This window comes from Dipodomys spectabilis, unplaced genomic scaffold, assembly GCF_019054845.1.
Source record: "Dipodomys spectabilis isolate Male_0828 unplaced genomic scaffold, ASM1905484v1 ptg000096l, whole genome shotgun sequence".
NCBI lineage: Eukaryota > Metazoa > Chordata > Mammalia > Rodentia > Heteromyidae > Dipodomys > Dipodomys spectabilis.
The window spans coordinates 6141380-6167704 of record NW_024870773.1 but is presented as its reverse complement, the minus strand read 5'-3'; the positions used below and the strand labels follow the sequence as shown (position 1 = coordinate 6167704).

Sequence of the window (26325 nt, the reverse complement as noted above, 5' to 3'; positions counted from 1 at the left end):
TTCTTAAAATATTTAGTGGTAACCCACAGTACTCAGAAGCAGCAAGCTAAGCTGAAATAATTACAAATAATCATTTCTTGGCTTGATTGTTCTTTTCCTAACTTCTTGAGTTGAATTTCATTTCATTTTTAAAACTACAAAGAATACATGGGAACAAGCATTAGTGTCCCTTAGAATCTATTCTTTCCTATAGATATAGAATACTTAAATTTTAACAGTGTGTGGTTACCCATCCAGAATCTAGGCTTATCGGCTTCCCTTGCAGCAAGGTGTGGCTGTGTCACCAAGGAGGAGAGAATAGTAATGTGAGCACCATCACCACCTAAAAGTAGGTCAGGTGCCTGGACTTTCCCTTTTCCCTTTCTGCTGGCCAGGGATGTTACATTAGTAATGGGAGTAGATTTTATGGAATCATTTCCATTGTTTTTAATAAACTTTTAAGCTTGTTTTCTAAGATGTTCCCACCAGTTACTATACCAGATAATATAGAGTCTGCCATTAGCTTCTCACTGATATATTTTCAATGACAAAACTGTCCCCTTATTGATCTAACAGATTGATCTTGAAAGTGCCTACTGTTCTGTCTCTTACAAATGGACATAACTTTCAATCAGTATCTATAATAAAAAATTTGAATGGGGCTTTTCCAGTTTTGTTGTTACAAATTTGAGGTAACTTATGGGAGCAAGGTCTTAGAAGACACCCAGCCTTGCCTTGGAAACAGTGGGTAAGGAGGCCATCTGTGGCCCTTGTTACTGCTGTGATTTTTTTTCTAGAGCTATGTGGCTTGTCTTTGTTATATATTTTTAAATTAATTTACTTTATTGTTACTATAGAAGTGATGTACAGAGGGATTACAATTACATGAGTCCAGTAATGAGTACATTTCCTTTCTCATACAGTATCTTCTGTTTTCTCACTCTCTCCCATTCCTTCCCTCCCATCTCCACCCACGAGTTGTATACTTTCATCACTGTCCAATGAGCACCACTGCTGCACTTTCTCACCCATCTTCTCTCTAGTTCTGTACTCTCCCCCCAGCCCTTCTGAAGATGTTGTCTTGAATATATCATACATAAGGTAAAGAAGAGAGACTCACCAGAAACTAAAAGCTAAAAAAGAAGGAAAGAAAGAAAGAGAGAGAGAGAGAGAGAAAGAAAAAGAAAGAAAGAGAAAGAAAGGGGATGAAAGAAAATAGTCTTTTGTTTCCATATTTTAAAGTTTCTATATCATTTCAATATGTATATTATTTTATGTAACTATGAAGAGACACTTAGGCATTGTACGTTTGTGTTTCTCTCCTAAGGTTATCCTCTTTGGTCTCATTGTATGTCAGTGTCTAGAATACTGTATAATTTGTCATATGCCAGTTCATTTTAGATCTAACTTCTGTATATCAGAGAGAACACACACCATTTGTCTCCCTGACCTTGGCTTACCTTACTTAACATGATTTGTTCTGATTCCATCCATTTCCCTGCAAATGACATTATTTTATTCTTTCTAATGGCTGTGTAAATTTCCATTATGTATAGGTACCACATTGTTTGGATCATTCTTTAATAGCAAGACTACCAAGGTGTAAGGAGTGAGGCAAAGCTGAGAACAGCCTTGCTAGGATTGCTGGCTCAGGGTGAGGCTTCTGGCAAGAGACTTGGTTTGGCTTGTACTTTGGAAAGCTGTGGAGGCAGGAAAACCTTTTTTCTAGTTTTGCCTGTTTTCTTTGTGACCATAACAAGCCATTCAACTTTTCAAGGGTCTCAGACTGGATCTATTAAATAAAGAAGTTGACTCTCTAACTTTAAAATTCTTTGATTGGCCTGGGCACTAGAGATAGCAGAGATTTCCACTAGACTGTTCTTTTTCTTTTAACTTTTCAAATTAAGCAATGAAGCAAGCTTAGGTTCATCTTGTAAAGTTGAGGGTAATAGTCATTTATCTTACTACTTTGAATATGGAGGGCTAGAAGAAGGAATTGTGTGTGACCTGGTATTTATGCTGACTTCATATTAGGTAAGTGACACAAGTTATAGTTGATTGTGCCATTAGTAACACCTGCAAGTAATCTAGTCCTACAATGACTCAGAGGAATATGAACTCACCATTTTTCCCTGTAAAAAGGGAAAAGATATTTGTCTAGATTTCCAGAAGGTCATCATCACCTTTTCCACTGGGAAGGCTATGGCTGTGTCTTAAGCTTGAGGATGCTGGGAGGTGAGCCCACTGTGATAACAGATACCAGACTGCATGTCACTTGGAATATTCTTCATTGATAAGCTCTTGAGTGGTGAAAAGGCTTCTAGCACTGAAGTCATGTTTCACAAGCACCAATAGAATGCTGCCCGAGCTCATTTCATGCCATAAGTTGAGCTAAGCATGGCCACGAGAAGGATAGAGAAAGGTTTCAAATAATGAACATGTCATAATTACAAAAGAATTGGGAAACAGCTCAGATTGAATGGGATCTCCACAGAAGTTCTAGGCTGACTTTTTCTTTTGAGAAAGGCTTTGTTCTGGTCAGATTTTTTTCAGCAAGAGCCACTAGCAAAGGACCTGCCCAGAACAGCACAGAAGTGGTTGTGCAAAGCCAGGCACTAGTGGCTCACACCTGTAATCCTTGCTACTCAGGAGGCTAAAATCTGAGGATTGCTGTTTGAAGCTAGCTCAGGCAGGAAAGTGTATGAGACTCTTACCTCCAGTTAACCTCAGAAAATCAGAAGTGAAGCTGTGGCTCAAAGTGGTAGAGTGCTAGCCTTGAGCAAAAAAGCTCAGGAGAGAGCCCAGTCCCTGAGTTCAAGCCCTACTACCAACAAAAAATCAAAAATAACAACAAAAAAACCTTGTAGAACCAAGGAAGTCAACTGCTAGAAGAAATCTTGTCTCTTTTTGGAGGTATAGTTGCTTCATGTTAATGGGCTCATAGCTTAGTGTCTGGAAGAAAAAAAGAAGAACCCATGTATTATTCATATACTAGAAAAAGAACTGCTGATGAAGATGGATTGAATTGTTCTGTGCTTGCCACAAATAATGTCTACACTTTTTATTTGAAATTATAGGCAGATAACTTTGGATCCATTACTGTTTTTATTAGTTTACAGAAAAGGGTTTCCTTGAATTTTAAATATATCTAAAAGAGATTGTACAACCTCTTATCACCATTGCATCTCCTGTAGCTCTTTGGGGTGAGGACTTCCTATTCAGGTCAGTGTCTGTCCAAGTTAGAGGCTTCTTCTTCTAGCTTTCCTCTGTTGAAATGTTGGTGTCTTTTAGTAACACTAAAAGTTGGACTTGTACATTAAAGGGCTCAGTCTGCTCCCATCCTCTGGAGCATGTTGCTTTTCTCTACGCTGGAGCCATAAGAGCACCACTGTTTGCTGCACTTGGGTAGTTAATGGGAACCTTTGTGATCTACTTCACACACACTTTGTTGGATAGAATGTAGTTGATCTGAAGGAAAAGTGAATGATGTGAGATGAAAATATTGGTTGTGATGGTGAAATAGAAGTTAGAATTACAAAAACCAGGACCATGATGAGAAGTTTGGAAGAACCTAGGAGACAAGATATATTTATTTATTTTTTATTCTATTTTTTGAAGTACTGGTTTAAACTCAGACCCTTGAGCTTGCTAAGCTGGCCCTTTACCACTTGAGCCCTGCTTCTAACCCTGCCTTTTTGCTGTTTATTTTGGAAATGGAATCTAGTGACCTTTATCCAGACTAGCCTTAGACCATGCATAAGTGGAAAGGTTTCTAATTACAGCAATCCTTAAGATATTTGAAATTGTTATTATGGTTTTAAGTAGGCAATCCTGGGCCTTAAGGAAATCAAGGATTTGACTTTCTGTGTGTGGTTTATTAAATGTAAACAAATTTAAAGGGAAAAGGTAATCTTTTATATAAAACTTGATTTATGGCTTCCTGGACTTTGAAACCCTCTTGTGCTTTGATTTAATTCATTCAGTTGTTTTAAAACCTAATAAAATTGAAGGAGGGGGCTTTTTTATATAAGTAGGTATTTTTACTATAGCAATTAGGGGACATTATTAGGAAGATTATTGGAAGCAGGATATAAAGTTTGAATAGATTTACTAAACAAAAAATTAAGCTTTAGAAACTTGGATGAATTAAATAAAAACAGAAATAAACTTTTCATGCAATACTGAAATTCACAACAGAATCAAATCTTTCTAAGATATCATTTTTGTGTAAATACATTTTCTTTTTAAAAAAATACTTAGTTGAGTATGGTGGCTAATGCCTGTTAGCCTAGCAGAGAGGCCAGAAGATTGTGGTCCCAGGACTGTCTGATCTCAACTGATAGCTGGGTAGAGTGACATGAGTTTATCATCCCAGCTGTATGTAAGACTGAGATCAAGAGGATCACAGTTCCAGGCTAGTCTAGGCACTGAAACTCCATCTCAATGGAAGAGGAAGCTGGGAGTAGTTATACCTGCCTATCATCTCAACTGTGGTGGAAAAAAATTAGGACTGAGGTTCAGTTGCTAGTCCAGGAAAAAAGCAAGACTCTGTCTCAAAAATAACCAGAATAAAAAAGGACTATATCAGGTAACCGGAGGTAGAGCTTCTGATAAGCATATGTGAGTTCCTAAGTTCTGATCCCAAGTATGGCCAATTTTAAAAAAGTATTATTTGTAAAGAAATACATGAAGCTGGGCACCGGTGGCTCAAGCCTGTAATCCTAGCTATGCAAGAAGCTGAGATCTGAGGATCACGGTTCATAGCCAGCCAGGGCAGGAAAGTCCATGAGACTCTTACCTCCAATAAACTACCAGAAAACCGGAGTGGCGCTGTGGCTCAAGTGGTAGAGTGCTTCCCCCCCCCTCCAAATTTTTTTTTGGTTGGTCATGGGGCTTGAACTCTGGACCTGTGTGCTGTCGCTCAGCTCTTCAGTTCAGGGCTAGGGCTGTATCACTTGAGCCACAGTGCCACTTTCAGCTTTTTCTGCTTATGTGGTGCTGAGGAATCGAATCCCTTCCCTTCCCTTCCTTTTTCTTTCCACATTAGATGACTGGTTACTGGAAGCTCATGCTTGTAATTCTAGCTGTTTAGGGGACAGTGATGGAAAAGTTCATGGACAGGTCAACCCTCACAAATGTTCAGAAGTCTATCCTAACCAATGGCCAGGTATGGAGGAGTACACAAGTTGAGGAGCCACTTGGGAGGCTGAGAACTGCAATTCCAGGGCAGCCCTGGCAAGAAAGTTCACAAGGTTACATTTTATCAGAAAAAGCCAAGCAGAGTGGTGTATACCTGGTACCCCAGTTACAGTGGGAAGCATAGGTGGGAAGATCATGGTCTAGGCCAGCCCAGGCAAAGAGCACAAATTTACCTAAAATACAACCAAAGCAAACATGGGCTAGTGGAGTGGCTCCAGTGGTAGAGCACCTTCCTTGACAAGCTCAATGCTCTGAACACAAACCCTAGTCCCACCAAAAGAAAAAAAAAAAGCATTGAAGACCAAGTCCCCCATGTCTTACTACCCTCCCATTTTCCCAGGAATTTTGCTATTTATCCTTCCAAGCCTTCTAAATATTTACACTTACACACACACACACACACACACACACACACACACACACACACACACACACACACATGCATGCACACGCATGCACGCACGTACACACAGTTGCAATTGAATTTTTGCATATATATTTTTTTGGGGGGGGGTCTGGTCATGGGGTCTGAACTCTGGGCCTGGGCACTGTCCTTCAGCTCTTCAGCTCAAGGCTAGCGCTCTATCACTTGAGTCACAGCGCCACTTCCGGCTTTTTTATTTTTGCTTATGTGGTGCTGAGGAATCGAACCCAGGGCCTCATGCATGCAAGGCAAGTGCTCTACCACTGAGCCACCTTCCCAGCTCCTGCATATATTTTTCAAACATCAGACCATGTTGATTGCTGGCTGATTTTAAGTAAGATCTTCTATTGTATTTATAGCTTTAGTATTCCCTCAATATTACTATAATAACAGACATTCATTGAATAGTTACTGTGTGCTAGACAGGATGCTTAGTATTTTTAATATTATATGGACTCAAAATCTTCATAAAAACCTTTATAGGTGAGTAAAATAGTTGAAGAAAATCCCACTTTCATTATATGTCTGTTCCTTTATATTTAATTTTTTTTGGGTCAGTTGTAGGGCTTGAACTCTGGGCCTGGGCACTGTCCCTGAGCTCTTCAGCTTAAAGCTAGTGCTCTACCACTTGAGCCACAGCACCACTTCCAGTTTTCTGGTGGTTAATTGTAGATAAGAGTCTCACAGATCTTCCTACCACGGCTGGCTTTGAACTGTGATCCTCAGATCTCAGCCCCCTAAGTAGCTAGGATTACAGATGTGAGTGACTGGTGCCTGGCTATATTATATTTCTAAAGTAATTTAATGTTCCTTGGTTTGCTTGCTAATGGCTATCACTCTACCACTTGAGTCACATCTCCAGCCTAAATTTAGAATTTTTTAAGTTGATAAGAATATAACATAGTCTTGTTAGCTTTGTCTTGCTTGTGCAGCTGGCCTTTATCAGGTCCCTACAGGCAGGTGTTTGCTTACTGGGCCAGAGCCTCAACTATGTGCTCTCTCCATTCACTCTGAGTAAGGATCACGCTACCCCATCCATCTCCTCAGTAGGTGGTGATATCCTTACTTTGGACACAGTGACAGAATCATGCAAGTGTGAAGGAAGTTTGATTTTTGAAGATGTCCTTCTTATGCCCTTGATCATACTGTTGTGAGAAACAAATTCTGCTATACTGGAAACTCTTGGAATTTTTATGGGACTTGGTAGAAGGAGTGTTGTATTTGCTGAGTTAAGAGGGAGAAAAGTTATGCTGATTATATGTTTGAAGAATTGAGATGAGGTTTTTGCAATATTCTGTCATCAAGTAAGGAAGTTTCAGTGAGTGGGATAGCTGTCAGAAAAGTTGAAGTCCCCTCTGTTGCTTCTTAAGCTTGCGAAAGCCTCTTTACACTGTTTTAACCAGATGGTAAGAATCCTGTCCACTTTATTATTACTCTAAGTGTTTTATGCATTGTGCAGTGCTGTTGCAATGTACCAGAATTAGATGTTATTCGTACTTACTGTTTTTGTCATTGTGGTTGTTATCAAGACCTTTTGTAGTTTTCTTCTGTGCCAGTGCCTCTGTAACAGGGCCCCTGAGCCTGCTTGTTTCTGGTTTTTAACAAATGAAAGAGGTCACTATATGAAGGCACTGTTGTTTTCAGAATAAAGAGATACTATTGCTGAGTCACTTAACAGACATGGGAGGCCTTGTATGTATCAATCAGCTTTTCTTCTTGCTGAATGCTAGGGGAAAAATAAAGATCATTTACAACAGATCTCAAGGAGAAGAAAAGTATCCTCTGAAGGTCCCAGTAAGTATCATTTTACTGCCAGCCATATATTAATGTTTATAGGCACTTTTAATCATTTGTCTTCAGGATTGGAAAAGTGGTAATGTCCATCTATTTGTTCAAGTACCTGTTAGTAGATCAGGTTATAGTGGCATGAACAATGATCATACTATGTGGCTTTGGTTTCTTTCTGGTTATAATTCTTAATTTATTTTGAAGTCTTAAAGAGCATTCAAGGAGGGCATAGTTTAAAAATATTTTTTAATTATCTTTAAATAATTGTGTAAAAAGAGTTGCCATTTAACAAAGAAGTTTATGAAACAACTCATCTTGATCAATGTGACCCCTTTCAACATTCTCACTCATCCCTCTCTCCCCATCCCTTCCCTCATTCTTAATTTTGTAAGACATACATTTGATTCTTGGCTGCATTTTTCCCCTTCTTCATTCCTCTACCCTTTCCCCTTGTCCTCACCTGACCCCTTGGAGAACACACTGCCTGGTGTTTTATTTTGCTGAACTTGGCCTATGCCTTCCTAAGGAATTACTCTATTTGAATTCTCCCTGGAATCTACCATATCTCAGTTAATACATTTGTGTATACATACATAATACCCAACGTATTTATTTATAAGTTTTAAGCTCAAACTAACTTTCATAACTAAGGGAAAACATGCCCTGTCTCTAGTCTGCCATCTTGGATCTGCCATCTTGGATCCCTCCACCCGGCATGAGGTTTTATGTTTCATCGACTAGCACATGCACTAAGGGTGGCTGTTAAGAGCCACAACAGAGCCGAGTGGAGAAGTAGAGCCTCCTGAGCCTGCATTTGCTGCATTTCAAGGTCCACATGGGGAATGGAAGCTCCAGCAGAAGTCTGGTGTATTATTCAGGTTTGTTTATTGCTTTCCTCCCTTCCAAATTCTGGTATTTTCCTAACCGAAGTATAGTAGCAATTCAGAATCCCATAGCTTCTTATAGTCCTAAGTCTGCCTATCTCTGAATCCAATGCTACAGAAATTAGGTATCAGTTGTTTAAGACAATGAAGAAGCCTATGGTTTCAGTCTCATTGTGCCACTTATTGTAGGAAAACAGTATGGATATTATGTGTTCTTGGAGAAGGCACTTTTGTTCTGGTATATATTGTTCCTCTTCCTGGATAGTTCAGAAAAACTAAGCCTTTTCCCTTTCATTGGTAGCTTGCTTCACCATCTCTGTGTTCACTTTCACTTATTTATGTATTTTTTATGTCAAACCATGTCTGTCCTAAAGTTATACCAGTGGAAAATTTAAATTTTTTTAAAAGGCATCTCTGAAATTCCATTCCATATTTAATCTTACTTAACTGGAAATAGCACTTTGTTCCATTGTATTTTGTTAGCTCCATTCATGCCCTCCCTGTCCAAAGACTGTGTATTAATTAATAATCTCTCAAAGACACCTGCTCGTGAAAAGTGTTTTCCCCTTTTCTAAGAGGTAGATGCAGTAAGACTGCCCTGTTTTCTTGAAATGCCAGAGTTTCTAAAGATCTCTTGGATGTGCAATCACATCTACTTTTCCAAATTAGCAACTAGAAATATTTTAACTGATGACTATAAACTACTCTTTATTAAAAAAAGTTTGTAGTCAGCTGAACTGTCTATGCATCTGGTTTAGAATACTGAAAAAACTTTTACATAGTGAAGTATGGAATAGCATCATTTCTGATTCTATTTCATATTATTTCTTATGGAAAGAATGCTCTCCCCACAGACTTCCTGGGGACAAGATGTTTAAATAAAAGCCAGGGTTGAGACCTCTTTTTTTGGTCAGCTAGGAGCCACTTTTCCCTGCTTTTGCTGAGTTTGCCAACTACTCCATCTCTCCCACCCCTTCTGATTCTTCACATGTCTTTGGAATTTTTACTTTGGGCTGTGTTGGATAAGGCATTGATATGATGCATATGTAGCAGTTAAAATGAAAAGTTAAGGGCTGTTTTCTCAAGTAGCATGATTCTGTCATGTCAGTGTGAATATATGTTGCTCTATGTGTGTACATGTGTGTGTATGAGTGTATGTGTGTGTGTATGATGTGTATAAAATGTCTTTTTTTCTTTGCCCCCATCCATCTCTGCTCTTGGCTCATGTAGTCACTTTACTACAAGGCAGCAGGACTCCATTTATCACAGGCACTCGGAAGAGGTCCAAAGATCTGAAAGGGTTACTGTTCACATTTCCTGTGTAATTCCCTCTGATCTTACTGAGCTGTAATTCCTTTCTTGATGTTAAACGTTCCCAGGCTCCTTTAACTTTTGGCCTGTTTGCACGGGCCAAGTTTGTCCCAGGTGATTATGTAGGCGAACCTCCTGTTTTTATAAGAGTAGAAATCACTCCTTCACCCATGAGATAGCCTACATGCTTCTTCCTTTGCAGTCTTGAGAAGGAAGCCCTTTGGTTTAAAACAGCAGAGCAATAACATTACTTTTGAAATTGGTATTTAGCAACCAAGTTTATGGTCAAATTAATTGTATGGATTTTGAATATACTGATTCTCGATTTAGTGAATTTCTGGTTGAATGGAATCCTATAGATCTCTTCAAGTTTATATTCCTTCTAAAGATACACCAGAGAAACACAAAGATGTTTAGCTAAAACAGCAACATTTCTGATTCTTTTATAGTTAGTTAACAGGATTTATAGTTGAACATTAGAGGAAATACCTATTTCCTATTTTTTAAAATCTGGTTTTAAAAGTATATAGCAACTCATTTTGGTTCTGCAGTTTAAAATACATACATTTTTGTGATTGGCAAAGGGTTTCTAGTTTTTGCCTTTCCCCTATAAGTTTTAGGAAAACAAAAAAACCAGTATGCTATGAAGCAAAATAAAGTGTCTGCAGCTGTTTATGAATTGAGGTGGATGGGGTACCTGTGCCACACCAGCTAACAGGGTTTATTTAGGTGTACATTTGTTTATGCTGCTCATAGCACATCTCTCTCCTCGGTTAGCAACTAGGGACTCTAGAAATTTAGGGTCAGAAGTGAAACTCTCTATGAAGACAAGACATCTTGTTGGTGCTTGGGCAAAATAAACTTTTTTCTGATTTAAACAATAAGATTGTTTTTCTGATAGTCCTGGGATTTGAACGCAGGGCTTTACATTTGTTAGATGTTTTCAGCTTGAGATACATTTCTAGTTTTTTTTGTTTTGGTTGTTTTTGAGTTAGAGTCTTGCTTTTTGCTTTTTGTCTGGGTCAGCCTTGATCATGACTCTTCTATTTATACTTCCTGAGGTACCTGGATGGCAAGGGCCTAATACCACATCCATCATAAACTGGTATCTCATGAGCATCTTACTCCCTCCTCCTCCCCAGCTGACTTGGAATTGTAGTCTTCCCACTCTCAGCCTCCTGTGGAGCTGGAATGACAGACATGTGGCACTACACTGAACTATTGGTTGAAATAAGGTCCTGGGTATTTTTTTTTTTTTTTTGGCCTGGTATAATCTTGATCTAGGAGTCTCTTGATCTCTATCCAGAGTAGTTAAGATTACAGGCATGATCCACCATGCCTGGCTGAGATAAGGAACTTTAAATGCTCCTTAACCACATCTAATATAATTTTACTTGGACATAAGTACGTAAATCTTGAAATTTATTCCATTTAAGTCTTCAGAGGACCAACATGGATGGTTGCTATTTTTTATTCACCTTTAGTTCTCAAGTGTAATGCAGGACTCTATGCATAATAAGCTTTCAGTAATGGTTTATTAAATGACTGAATGAATGGCACTGTCAAATTACTTTTGCGGATTCTTTATTGTTCCATATGTACACGATGGTATTCATATATGTAAATATGCTATATTCATACTTCCTGTAGCCTCTAATATTAGCTACTACTTAAAATCCTTTTGTCATTAAGCAGTTGGTTCCTTCATAGCTTTCCACAGCAAGTCCTTAGATTGTCTAGAGCTAAAGCTAAACCATACCACTGCCCTGTCACAGGTTAAAAAAAAAAAAGACATCTAGTCATCAATTATGTAAATTATAGATAATCTGTGAACATTTTCTAAAACTAATAAGGAAGTCCATTGTTTCCTGAGTAGAAAACCATATTTCTCTCAAGGATTAAATATTCCTGGGAAAAACATTGAATTATATTATCAGTCAGTCAACAAATAGTACCAATGCAAACAGAATTGTGCCTGGCATTGTAGTCTCTCTTGTAGATTCCTGCCATCTATTGTTTGACTCATCAAGTCAAATAGTAATTTCAAGTCTATTAAATGTACTAAGTGAGAGGCTTGAGCAAGAATCAGGAGGCTTAGGAAGGGGAAAAGTCAGCTAGGCTTGAGCTAGAGTGGGACAGATATGTGGAAAATATGGCATTGAACAAGCAGTTTGTCTATAAAGAAGTGAGGAGACCACCTGCATTTATAAATAATGGGAACAGTTAGTACATGCACTGTTCCTAGTAGCCATGAAGAAAACAAACAACAACAATCTTAAGCGGATGGTGGAAACATCTTTCCAACACTGACTTAGTTATTCCTTATATTATTCTGGAGTGGAATTTTAGGGAAGCTTTTGCCCAGGCCTTACAGCAGCTCTTTTAGGCTACCATAAGAATCAGTTCAGTAGAATATCTCACAGGTGGCTCTGCCAACTAAAATTTCCACAGAAAGGAAGGGAGGGAGGAAGGGGAAAAAGAAAGAAGGCTGAAAAGTTAACCATTCATGACTACAAAAGGCCCCATTCTATCACAATGGCAAGTTTAGCTGCTTATTGTCAAGTGATATCTTAGTGTGAACTCTAACTTAAAAGGAGAAACTCCAAATCCATTGTTTTGTGTTTATCTATAAGCAGCTGTAGGCACTAAATATAAATATAACTTCATAGTGTTCAGTGCCTCTTAAAGCATTTTTTGTAATGAATCAATTCTTGTATTAATCGTGAAAATTATTTTAAGCCTAGTTTTATGTTTTGTAAAACACATTCAAGTTGAGCAGAATTTATGCTAAGATACTTTTACTGTGTTTACCTTTTAAAAATACTGTTAATGATATAATTTTAGAGTTGAACTTTGTCTCTAGTTTTCTTCTTTTATTGTCTAGAGGAAAAATAACAAAGCAGAACAGAAGTGAAACCAGGTTTTCCAGCCCTGTAGAGATAGAATCTTAAGACAGCCTGCTGACTGTTTCCTAGTCTTTTAGCCAATGGTAGTGTGTGCAACCCTCAGCGTGTTTCTGAATGTCCACATGGGTTCAACTGTATGGATTGCTGCCAGTGTAACAGTGGAGGAGAAACTCTAACAGCTGGCTTATCACATTGTGATTTGTGAAGATCTAGACTTTCAAGATATTACTCGGTAATTTACAGTTAAAGGGTTTGGTAGTCAGCAAATTTTAGGCAAGTTGAAAACAGTCACAGTGTAAGATATATTGGGATTTTACTTAACCCAGAATTTTCCAGTTTTTCTTGAATTTGGAAATGCCCACTCTTTCTTCTAATTTACTTCTTGTCCCCTTTAAGTAAGTTCATTAATATTTCTTGTAGAACCACTGTCAGCAATTGTCACTATGAAGTCTTACACATATGCACACACTCAGAACACATGTTCACGCGCACGCACGCACACACACACACACACACACACACACACACACAAGTCAGTTGCTTGTTACTTGGGATGATCAGGAATTCACCAAGCGTAACAGGATTTATGAGGGAAATGAAGGGTGAGGTAGAGGTAAGACATTCCCTTTTTACTATAAATACTTCTGTTTTGTGTGATTTTTTTTTCCTGTGGGTCTAAATTCCTTTCGTAATCTGAAGAACAAAAAGCGAATGAAAAGACTTAAACTAGTTGAGAGAACCAGTGCTTTACAGAAGTATTGCTTATTACAAGCTTTTATAAGTACTAAGTTCTATGGCTTTTTGAAACTCACTTTCTTTTTTTTTTTTTTTTCAGAAAAATACCAGAAATTTGTCAACTACTTTTTCAGGAACAAGCTTATATTAAGTAAGGGAAATTCTGATTAGATGAAGTAAATAGGCCTTGCCTTGCTTACCATTGGTGTGTCCACATTATTGTCATTGCTATGAATACACTGTACCCTCACTCCCTTCTGTGTGCTGAGTGAACACTGAGTCTTACTAGTCTCTGTATCTTTAGCATGGAAGCTTGTACATGTCTGGTCTGTCTTAAGCATTCATTTAATAATGTTTGTGGCTCTCACTTTCATAGCTTGAGACTCTTTTTTGCAAGGTCACTTTAAACTATGGCTTATTTAATTTTTATATTTATATCTTGTTTTGCCCAAGAAAAGGTTTAAGATTGTATCCATTACTGCACATGATAAACTAAAATCAAATGAAATCTAAAAGAAATAGCTACAGAATAAAATTGGGGACTTAAATTTCCTAATTCTAGTACTAAGTCTAGTAGAAGCAGCACAGTCCTGGCACAAAACTAAGCATGGAGATCAGTGGGGTACAGGTGAGAAACCAGAAATAAACTTAAATTCCTGGTCTATTAATTTCAGAAGAGCTGCTAAGACAATTAAATACAAAAGGATTATTTTTCCAACAGATGTCACACGTTCAGAATTGGACATCCATATGATAAAACCTCCTTAGAAAAATCAACCACACACAAAAATTAACTCAACAGGAATTGTGGACTTTAACATTCAGAGTGAAAAACTTTGAACTTCTAATAAAAGAAGAAACTTTGAGTTGTACAGAGTTGTGTGTGATTTTCAAAGTATTGCCTTTGAGGATAAAAATGATGAATTTGACTTCTTCAAAATGAAAACCTTCATGAGTCAAAAGACATTTTTTTTTTAATCAATCCTGGGGCTTAAACTCAGGTCCTGAGTGCTGTTCCTGAGCCTCTTTGTGTTCAAGGCTAGTGCTTTACTACTTTAACAACAGCACCATTGCCTTTTTTTTCTGAGTAGTTCATTGGAGATTAGTCTCATGGACTTTCCTTCCTAGGCTGGTTTCAAACTGTGATCTGCATATCTCAGCCTCCTGAGTAGCTAGGATTACAGGCATGTCAAAAGACATTCTTGAGAAGCTCATAATACAAGTTACAACCTGAGAGAGAAGCTATTTTCACATTCTATGTGGTAAAGTATACAGAGTACACAGAAAACCCCTGTAATCAGTAAGAATACAGTCCTATGGGAGAGATAAAAAGCAATTGCACCCAGTAAACATTTTCCCCCGCAAAAGACCTAACAATGGCTAATAAACACATGAAAATATCATTATATGAGTTATTAGGAAGGCAACAATTTTTTAAAAAAAATCAGTAAGTTTAGGCTGGATGCCTGTTGTGATGCCTACAATCCTAACTACTTAGAAGGCAGAAATGTGGAGGATCACAGTTCAATACCCAGGGTAAAAATTCTTGACTTTTTACCTGAGTATAGTAGTATGGACCTGTCCTCCCAGTTATGTGGGGGTTTAGATCAGGAAGATCAAGTTTCTAGGCCAGCTCAGGCAAAACTAAGATCTCAAGAGAAAAAAACTAGATGTGGTGGTATGTATCTGCCATACCATCTGTGGGGGAAATGTAAATTATAGAAGTGAGAATTATGGTCCAGACCAGCCAGACAAAAAGTGAGATCCAGGGGCTGGGAAGGTGGCTCATTGGTAGAGTGCTTGCCTTGTATGCATGAGGCCCTGGGTTTGATTCCTTAGCACCACACAAACAGAAAAAGCTGGAAGTGGTGCTGTGGTTCAAGTAGTAGGATGCTAGCCTTGAGCTGAAGAGCTGAGGGACAGTGCCTGGGCCCAGAGTTCAAGCCCCATGACCAGCAAAAAAAAAAAAAAAGTGAGATCCAATCTCAAAATTATCTGGAGCAAAAAGGGCTGTGGGTATGTATCGATAGTATATACCTAACAAGTATGAAACTCTGCGTTAAAATCCCAGGACCACCAAAAAGAGAAAAAAGAAAGAAAAAGTGAAAAGAGAAGACCAAAAGTAATGAGGTAGTGGTGTAAGTGATGAGGTATGATGTATGCCTACTAGGATGGTTGTACTCAAAAAGACATATAATACAATCTAGAACCTGGTCAAACAAGAATTCATAGGCATCCATGTAAAATGATAAAATTGCTTTGAAAAATTAGTTGGTTCTTTCTTGGAAAATTATATCAGTTTACCTTGTTTTTAGTTGTGCTTGTAGAGAAGCAGATGCAGTAAGGTGTGTATGTATACAGGAAAAAACTTTTAAAGAATAGACTCTCACAGTTACAGAGGCTCAAGGAGCCAGCAGGCCACAGACTCCAAACAGTTGCAGCATGGGTCCACAGCAGTCTGCTGGAAACTGGTGTTACAGGTGAAATCTGAAGGTAGTCAGGAAGTTCAGACTTTTATCCAAGCCTTCAACAGATTGGATGAAGCACACCCACATAGTGGAAGACAAGCCACTTTATAAAAGTCTACAAATTAATCTCATCCAAAAATAGTCAACAAAACATACAGACTAATATTTGACAAAATTCTGTGCACTATGACCAACCCAAACTGACACATGTAATTAATTGTTCAACATATTAGAGTGAAACATTTTAGAAATGAAAACATATTGATACAAAGACATGTATTTCATAATGGACAAGAACAAGAAAGTATTCAAATATTCATTAACTGGTAAATAGATAAAAAAAGGGAAATAATTCTGACATGGATGATGCTCAGAAATATTGTCTTAAGTAACAATTCAGACTCAAAAGGACTATGTGTTATGTGCTTCCACTTGTATGAACTATTTAGAAATGAGAAATCGATGGAGATAGAAAGCACAGAATGGTTCAAAGAGTAGAGGCCAACTTTGTCTATATGTCAACTTAAAGAAATTCAGAGGACGAAGTGTTCTAAAACTAGATTATAATGATACTGCACCATGTAATTGACATATCATTAGCTCTCCACTTTCAAATAGGTGGATTTAGTGATATGTAAATTATACTTCAATACTGTAAAAAAAATGTAAAAATGAGACTGATGGAATAAGGGTAAGGCACACAATTATATCAATGCTTCTTTACAGCAGATGGATCGCAAATTTTTACCTAAGCTCTCTAAGGAAACCTTTACAATACTAGTTACATTTTCTAGTGTTTGTAAGATCAAAATTTTCTCAGCTTTTTGGAAGCCTTATAAGCTATAAAAGATGTTTCCTTTTTGTTATCATGCATCATAATCAACTTTGTACTCTTCAGCATCCTCAGAGTAAATCCTAAAGCCTGTCTTTTGCAGGCTGGTTTCTAGAGCTTCCTTCCAGGAGAGCATGGTGGCTTTTCTGTCAGACACCACAGTAAATAACATGCTGCTGAAGGGAAGCAGTAAGAGGCGGGCTGGGAATGCTTCTCTTGGGTGCTTTGACTTAATCCAGAGATAGACTTTAGAACAGAGAATGGTTGTACTAAAAGCCATCAGCTGAAGCTGTCATAAATGTACTCTTTTCTTTCCAGGAAGGTAACTTGTATATTGCTTTCTCAGTTACAGGTTAGGGATGGAGCCATGCCATAAAGCAAGGCTGGGGTAGGATTGGGGAGCCCAAGGAGGAGAAGATTTGAGTAGAGAATTTACCACTTCTAATGTGGATGGGGTGAAGTTTCTCCTTGGGAAGTAATTCATTCTGGCTGTTCTCCTGTGCTTGGGTCAAGGTGATTATTCAGGACAATGTGTTCATCTTGGAATGGTGCAATCCAGATTATTTATAAATTTTCATAAGTGATACATACTTGTCAGAAAACATTTCTAAAAATTCACTTCATATGTCAAGTATAAAATATGATAGACTAAGCCAGGTGCAGGTGGCTAATCTGAGCTACTCAAGAGGCTGAGATAGACAAAAAAATTAGTCTCCATCTTTTTCTCTAGTCTATCTTAGCTATTCATGTGTATTTTTGTTGCATCCAGATTTTAACTGTGTAATGCTGTGATGGTACATGCATCCCCTTCACATACCTCTACAGCCACATACATCACAGAACAGTTTTGTAATACATGTTATTTGCTATACACTTCACAGTTTATCTCAGTAATGGGTGTTTTAAAATACTGTCTTTGAAGCTTGCTGCTTCAGACTACTGTAAATGGTCTTAATTATGCATTTGTAATCCTACTCTTGCTTCAATCATGGGAAAGTATCTAAATAGCCATTTGTTAACTGAACGAAAAGAGAGCCTGAGCATGAATATTTTGGCTTGATTATATATGTACAATAATTTGTTTAGTAAGAAGAATATGAATGTAAATGCACTTAGGTTGAACCTCATGCTGTTTGGAAAGTTGTTGGTTTTATAATGTCTCAGGGAAATTTGACTTTTTGTCTATAAAAATATGAACTCTGCAGATTATGAACTTTGCAGATTATTTGTGAAAAGTAACTAGGATTGGGCTTCTGCCTCCCCCTTACCTTGCAGAAAATAGTAGCAGGACATGTGACCCTGATAACAGCTCAAAAGACAAAACAGGTGAATTACAAAAAACATGTTACAGTAAGACTGTGTCATCAATACTTAGTAGTTTTATTTATTTATTTTCATAGTAAAGGTGATGTACAGAGAGGTTATAGTTACATAAGTCAGGTAATCAGTACATTACAAGAACTGTTTTATATAACTCATGATTCTTCAGGTTGAGAATTCAAGCAGGTCTCAACCGGGTGATCTTTCTATAATGTTGTATTGCTAAGATCACTGGATGGTTCTCAACTAATGGGTGAATTACTCTGGAGTAATCACAATGCACATATACGGTACCTGTACAGAGATAGAAGTTGGGGTTCATGTGACCTTTGTTGCCTGATAGTATCAAGTTAGACTTCTTCCTCATTTGTAGCTTGGCTCTCTCTTAGCAGAGATAATCTTAAGGCCTAAAAGTGGAAACTGGTACAAGATGAGGCATTTATGATATTCTGTTGATCAGAACAGTCACAGAGCCCTGTATGTTGCAGGGAGAGTAGATAGGAATGAATTCTCACTGGGAGAAATATCCTAGAGTACGTCACCATCTTTAATTCACCATAGTTCATTTTCTGTTACTTTCACACTCTTCCAAGAATCCCCATTTTTTCCCTAGCATTGCATTAACCTCAAGCTTAAAGACAAAGATCTGTTTTAATTGGGTCTAAATTTACAGGAAGTATCTACAGTATAGTTCTTCATAAGGTAAAAGCTATCTACGCAACATACAATGGATAGTCAGGCACAGTTTAATACTACACGACACTCACATTCAAAAATGGAGAAACAAGAAGCCTATAGTTTTCATTGCTCCCTGTAAACTCATGGGGGGGTGGGTAGTAATGATTGGATACAGGGCCTCAGCACTATGAGCTTTTTATTTTTTATTTATTTTTTTTCGGTTGTGGGGCCTGAACTCTGGGCCTGGACAGTGTCTCTCAGTTCTTAGCTCAAGGCTAGTGCTCTACCAATTAAGCCACAGTGCCACTTCTGGCTTTTTCTGCTTATGTAGTGCAGAGGAATCGAACCCAGGGCCTCATGCATGCAAGGCAACACTCTACCATGGAGCCACCTTCCCAGCCCCACTATGAGCTTTTTTGCTCAAAGCTAGTGCCCTATCACTTGAGCCACAGCTCTAGTTACAGATTTTTAATTGGAAATAATAGTCTCGAGGATTTTCCTGCCTGGGTTGATTTCAAGCCACAATCTTTAGAGCTCAGCCACTTGAGTAGTTAGGATTACAGGTGTGAGCCACCAGTGCCCAACTCTAGAAACTTTTAAATCTGGTATCACTAGTTCCTTTATTAGTACTGGAAATAATTTCCACTGGCTTCAGGCTTCATCCTCCCAATTTTGAGTTAGCTTTCTTTATTGTTAAGAAGTGATTATGTTTGCAACTAGGTAGCCTTTCCCTCCTGTCTGTTGCTTCTTGTTTGTAAGAGTTGCAGAGTCCAAAGGTCTAATTTTCATTTTGTACTTATTTCTGTATGTTTTAGTTCAAGCTGACATAATGCCTTTAAAAACATTGTGGACTTCCTGTCTTTCAAATTATAATCCATTCCAATAGACAGGCCACACCCACATTTATTTTTGGCATAGGCTTTTTTTTTCCTACTTCACAGTAAGAGGCAAGGTGTTATAATAATGCCCATAAGAAACTTCTCTGTCTCTTTTGGAAAGTCTAAAACTGGCACCATCAAGATTCATAGAGACCATTTGTCCGTAAAAGATGATCTAAGGTTCTTAAGACTTTTAGGACTGAGCTATATACAATTTAAAATCATTTTCAGATTTAAGACAGTCTATTGCAGCACATTCTAGATGTTTTTAGTTTGAAACCATGTTTCATTTTAGACCCCCAGGCCCTAATAATAACTATATAGCATTGAGACTAGTACTTAACCTTTCTATTTGGAGAAATGGGAATAGAAGGATATTTTATTTTTAATAAGAGTCTTTTATTTTTGATAAGAGCATGTTAATTTTTGAAAAGAATTCTGGCTTCTTTAATTTCCTCTTAGTCTTCTAAAAATGAGCCAGAGAGAGTGGAGTCCACACCTGTCTTCCCAGCACTGGGGATGCTGTGGCAGGAAAAACGGGAATCGCAGTCCTAGCTTGTGTCAAGAAAACAAAAACAATACTTTGAATATTTTACCTTTCTTATACATAAGTTATCATGCAAGGGTGAAAGATACCAACAATTTCAACCTTCTGACTAGAACATTCCTTAGCCAAACCTCTTTTGAATTTATTTTCAAGGAACAGTATCATAAACTTTGAACTATGGCATGAGAGAGGTTAACATTTCTCTGTCCTCCATTAACAATAATGTCATTCAAGCCTTCACCTGCAGTCTTAAGACTTTTCCCTTCCTGGTCCCAAACCCAAGGACTAGTGTTATAAGACTTTCTTTTAGAAAAAAAAAAAAAAAGTTTTATCATTTTATCTTTTCCGGAAGTATAAATAGGAAAATTATGGTCTAGGTTGGCTTGGGCAGAAACATTGAAGAAATAGCTGAAGCTTGGTTGGGATCATGGCCCAAGTGCTAAAGTGTCTATGAAACAAGTTTGAGGGCCTGGGAATGCAGTCTAGTGGTAGAGTGCATGCATGAAGCCCTGGGTTCCAGTCCTCAGTACCACAAAAACAGAAAAGGCCACAAGTGGCGCTGTGGATCAAGTAGTAGAGTGCTAGCCTTGAGTAAATGAAGCTCAGGGACAGTGCCCAGGCCCTGAGTTCAAGCCCCAGGACTGGCAAAAAAACAAAAACAAAAAAACCAACCCAAATCAAAGAAACAAAACAAGTTTTAGGACTTAAGTTCAAACCTCAGTACCACTCCCCACCCCCCAAAAAAGTATATTTAATAAGTAAACAGTGTACAAGCCATGGAAAGTGAAAATGAGAATAAAGGATTACTGTACGCTTTATCCATCTGAAATTGTCTTCAAACAGAAACAACTGGACAAGATAAATCATGTAAACACCAAGCTTGGAAACTAGAGTGATGGATACTAAATCCAACGAAGTTGACTCAAAATGAATATTACCAGCTATATTAGGAAATATTTTTAAAAGACATAATATTAAGTTCTGCTTACCCAATAACAGAGCTTAAAATATATGAAGCAAAACCTGTCATAACAAGAGAGAAGAATATATAAATCTACCATAACAGTTACATATTTTAATATTTATGTCACAGCAGCACATAAAGTGATGAAGCAGAATATCAGTGAAAATAAATAGAAATGTGGAGCATCACTATTAACCAGTTAGCTTCATTTTTAACACTTGTGCAATGCTGAACTCAACAATAGCACAATACTTACTCTGCTCAAGTACATATAGATGATTCATCACAAGGAGGTTGTATGCCAGATCATAAGTGTCATAGATTTTAAGGGATTTATATTCCCTCCCCATAACCAAGTTGAATTAGAGACCAAGAGCAGTGGAACATCTAGAGCCATACCCTCAAATGCTTTAAGAGAAAACTCAAGAAAATTTGAAAATATTTTTGAATGGAATGAAAATGTAAACATGAGTATTTATGGAATACAGCTACACAGGTAGTTAGAGGAAAAATATACATAGCTTTAAAACAACATTAGAAAAGAAGAAAGGTCTCAAGTAAGCTATCTAAACTTTCATTTTAAATTGGAAGAAACAAGCAAAATAAATCCAAAGTAAGTAGAAAACAAAAATTATATGTAGAAATAAATAAAATTTAAATACACAGATAATATAATAGAAAAACAAGATTAAACCAAAACCTTTAAAAACAAACCAAAAATAAAAGATCAAGTTTAGCCTCTTTTGTGGCAGCTCAGTGCTTTTATATTTCAGAACAAGAGGTGAAAGCTCTCCCACAGTGAAGGAAGGGGTGGTACATACATGTCCTCTTGTATTTGGGAAAACTGTCCAAGTATCAAAGTGACAACCTTCAAATCCACCCCAATCATGTTTTGCATGGAGATCTATAAAAGTGAAGAGAATAGACAAACACATTTCAGAGAAGCCCACATGTGTTGAAGTGATAGCAACCATTTCTCCTGGGGAATTTGCTCAGTGCAGTTTTCTATAGAAGTGAGACTCTCCTAAGGAAAGGAAAGATGGTTCGAGTTTTGATGATCACATAGTCTAGTGGGGTAAACAGGACTTAAGAGTCATGAACACATAGCTAGTTTTCCCCTTGGGATGGTTGCTGAGCCTGGGGCAGTTGGGGAGTCTGGGAAGTTGACCTGCAAATGTACAAGGAAATCTCTGCAGTCTTGGAGGGTGTAGGGGGCAGGGTCCATATATGTGGCAGCAAGTCCAGCTGCAGCACACTGCAGGATACCTTAGAGACATTTTACATTAGAGGAGACTGGTTTGGATTGAGGTCAACAGCTGCTGACTCTGCTTGCCTAATACAGGGAAGCATGGGAGGGACCTTGCTAGGAGAAAGTAAGAAACCTTGGTTTTTACTGTATTATATGCAGAACAGAACCACACCCTGACCAACTGGACTAAAATACAGATCCCAGCCATAAAACCAATGCATCAACAGCCAACAGAGTCTCAACACAAGCACCGAAAACTTACATTGGAGAAAGGGTCAGCCTCTTTAATGCCTGGTGGTAGGAAAATTGCATGTCCATATGTAGAAGGCTGAAACTTAACCCTTAAGACTCCCTTGCACACAATGAACCCAGCTCAAAATGAATTTAAGACCTTAATGTAAGACCTGAAATTCTCAAACTGTTAGAAAAGAAACATAGGGGAAGCACTTCAGAACATTTATATATACAATGAGTTTTTGAACATGATTCCCAAAGCACAGAAAACCAGCAAGAAAAAAAAAGACAAATCGGATTCTATCAAATGAAGACTTCTGCTCAGCCAAGGAGGTAATGGAGTGAAGATGCAGCCACACATGGGAGAAAATCTTTGCCTGATCAGACAGAGGAGTGACATCCACAATATATATAAAAATGCAAAGAATTTTAAAAAAGTAATCAATGTAACTTTAAAGTGGGCAAATGATCTCAGTAGACACTTGTCAAAAGAAGAAATACAGATGGCCAACAAATATATGACAACATTCAACATCATTACAAGGAAAAAGAGTGAGCCTAGGTGTGCATGCAGTCTTCCTCCTTTCACATTGATCAGATCTAGCCTGTCCTGTTGAGTTTACTACATGGATGGTCAGAATGCATGCACGTTTTGTTCAGGCAAGTTCTGAGCCAGACACTGCTTTCACATATGGTCAGGAAACAGTTGAATAAAAGACACACACACACACACACACACACACATACGCACGCGCGCGCGCGCGCGCGCGCACACACACACACACACACACTATAGAATACAGTAGTCTACAGCTGACCTACTTCCCATTTCAATATCATGTTGATCTTGTTGTAAGGTAAATCATCGATTTACCTTAATCATTGATTAACATCCACATTTTAAATTATAGAATATTGGAGTCTTTATTATACAGTGAACAGGCTGCAGGCCTCCAGTTGTTACACAAGCCTGAAGCACGCAAATACACATAACACAGCTAGGAAACATGCTAAAGAGGAAAGAAATAACAAAAACAATACCAACAAGCCAATTCAGCTCCAATGGGGAGCTGAATTGGGACTCCATGATGACTGGAGACAGCCAGGAGACAGGACACAGGACACGATCACAGAGACATGCGTGGAATGGTGGTGCCCTGGCTGCTAGGCTGGTCTGGGCCTAAATAGGTGGGCTCTGGGGGTAGATCCTCAGGAAATTCCCAGTCCCAGGCACTGGACTTACAGATTCAGTAACCTATCAGCCAAATGCCTGCTGCTGCTTCTGGGGATCCTGGCACACCCATTACCTGGGAGGCAGGTGATGGAGGGATTGGGAATTTCTTCCCTTAGCATGAAGACAAGATGCCAGACCCTACCCATCCACCATATGGCCAATAGGGCACTGGCCAGACCTGACCTCCTTACTTCAATCTTTTTGCTTTATTTTGAAAAAGTTCTTAGAAGATTGATCCTTTTCTCTAACTCTTCTTTCCCTTGTCTAGAGACTTATACCTAGTTTTCTTTTTCATTATTTTAATAATTGTCTTAGGAGAAAGCATGAAATTTAAAACATTCTAGATGTGAAAAGAGGGCTAGTGTGTCTTTTTGCTCCCTTCTGTGAATTCAAGGATCAGTGTGCCACCTTGACCCATTGGTTCCTAGTCTTCTAATTCTTCACTCCTCTCCTTCCTAGTTTCTCCTACTGGTTGATTTCTGGGATGCTTTTCCCATTTTCCCAATTTCATCAGCACTGGGCTTGATGCTAGCACCTCTACCCCTTACCATGTGATTATTCCACATCTATCTCCAAGTTCATTTCTAAATTTTCATACTTGGAATTCATTTAGTAACTTCATCATTTCTATCAGCCAGAATTTTTTGCAGGATCTCAAATACTGAAAGGCCTCTCTTTTCCCTCCTCTCCTCTCAAATTGTTAAATTCAAATGTTCTTTCACCCATATGATATCTCCCCACCTCTCTCTCTTCCCTGCCTCTCCCACTTCAGTAGATGGCATTGCCATTAGATCTGAACTTTTTCAACTTTACTCCCTCTCTCACACCCTTGTTATCTATATCTGTCATCCATCCTTGGCTTGCTTTTGATTGTAAAGACCTGTTTTTCCTTTTTAACAAAGCAAACTCCAGCATTCCTGTCCCTGTCTTCTCTTAGATATGTTCCATATATAGGCTCTTTCCTTTGATTTCTTCTTTTTACTAGCATTACAGATGATTTGGAAAGTGATCAATAACATTTTAGGATGCTTACTGAGGAGTTAGCTTCCCTTTCAGACTATGCCAGGTTTCTTAGGAGAGTACAAGCTTACTAGATAATTCCACTTCCTTATATTTTTCTGTTTATTTTTGTTTTGTTTTGTTTGTGTTTTGTTTTGGTAGAACTAGAATGTGTGTTTGCTAGGAAGGCACTCTACCACATGAGCCATTACCTTAGCCCCTTCTGCTTTAGTTATATTTTGAATAGGTTCTGATGTTTATACCTAGGCTGACTGGACTATGATCCACTTACTTCTACTTCTGATATTGTTAGAGTAACAGGCACACATTGCCTTGCCCAGCTTTTACTGGCTAAGATTGTACCTAATGAAAGTTTTTGCTGTGGCTGGACTTGAAACATGATCCTCCGGATCTCTATCTTCTGAGCTAGGATTATTGTTCTTTTATTACTGTACTGATATGTCTCTCTAAGGTCATTGGTGACTTAAGTTTTCAGCCTCCTTCTGTCCTACAGAGAGGACAGGACAGGATTCCTTTTCCTTTTACTCTTCCTCTCTGACTTCAAAACTAGGTATCAATCTTTTGTGGAAAGTCTCTCCTCAAATAAACCATTTAGATGAGCAAACTGTTGCATTGACTTTGTGTAGTGAGAGAGACTACAGAGATGACTGAAGAGAGTTGGAGTTTTTACGGATTACAGAGTAGACTCTGAAGTTTTAAGACATGATAGAAGAAAGGAAGTGAGACATTGGATTAGTTGGTTTCTTCAGGGTATGGTTGATGAAAACAGCACATGATTCCCTGCTTAAAAAGAAAATTCTTTGGAAGTTCAGGATGTTCTACTTACTATTATAACTGAAGCTTGATGATTGTGCTAGTTCTCAGTGTTGCATAATTGATCCAGTGTTTATTCTGGTCCTCACATCAATGAAGTTTTAACCACTTATTTCCATTGCAGTTGCCCTGGTTTCTTCTCATCTCGATTATTATTACAATATATTTTGCTAGCTAATGAATATTCTCACAGTAACTCATACCCCAAAACAAGACCCACATTTAAAAATATAAATTTGAGTGTGTTTTCTAATAAAAACACCTGATGTTTTCAAGGGAAAATACACTTGATGACTCATTTTATGTATAAAAAAAATCAGTGAGCTGGATCTAATGTTAAACTCTTGCAGTATGATTTCATCCTAAAACTCCACTGTCAAGACTCTCTTCTCCTTCTCTACATTTAGTATACCAAGCCTTCTCCCACACATTCCCTGTACTAATTAATTTTCTCCCAAATACCATTGACCTCTGTGTCACTGATAACACTTGTTATATCTACCTTAAATATGGGCTCATTCACATTTGTATTTTTTGGAGATAGGGTGCCTTGAGAACAAGAACTGTTTCCTACTCAACTTCTTACCTCCTTACTCATTGGGATAGTGATTAAGATGCAAGTGTTGGCTGAATTTTAAATCATTTAAGCCAAGTTTAAACATCAAATAATGTATTTCCCCAAATTTTTAGGAGATTGACATTAAATATATGAGAGGAAATATTGTATCGTCTATTTTAGAAGTCTTTGAGTGTGGCTTGAGATTTTTATTTTAGGTTCTTAAATTATACATAGTATAAGTAATGTCAATTTTACAGTACTTCATATAACTCTTTTATGGTCTTTCAAGTGTAATTATCTAAT

General features: G+C 38.0%; 1 protein-coding gene across 3 annotated transcripts in view; it reads left to right on the top strand.

The window, feature by feature from the left end:
- Znf438 (zinc finger protein 438) overlaps nt 1-26325 on the top strand; it is a 148863-nt gene that overhangs the window by 42053 nt on the left and 80485 nt on the right. Inside the window, exon 3 of one of the 3 annotated variants that reach the window (XM_042686254.1) lies at nt 13327-13377. The exons of the other annotated variants lie outside the window; for them this stretch is intronic. The gene's annotated coding sequence lies outside the window, so the exon portion shown is untranslated. The remainder of the gene's footprint in view (nt 1-13326; nt 13378-26325) is intronic. 3 annotated transcript variants of the gene reach the window in all.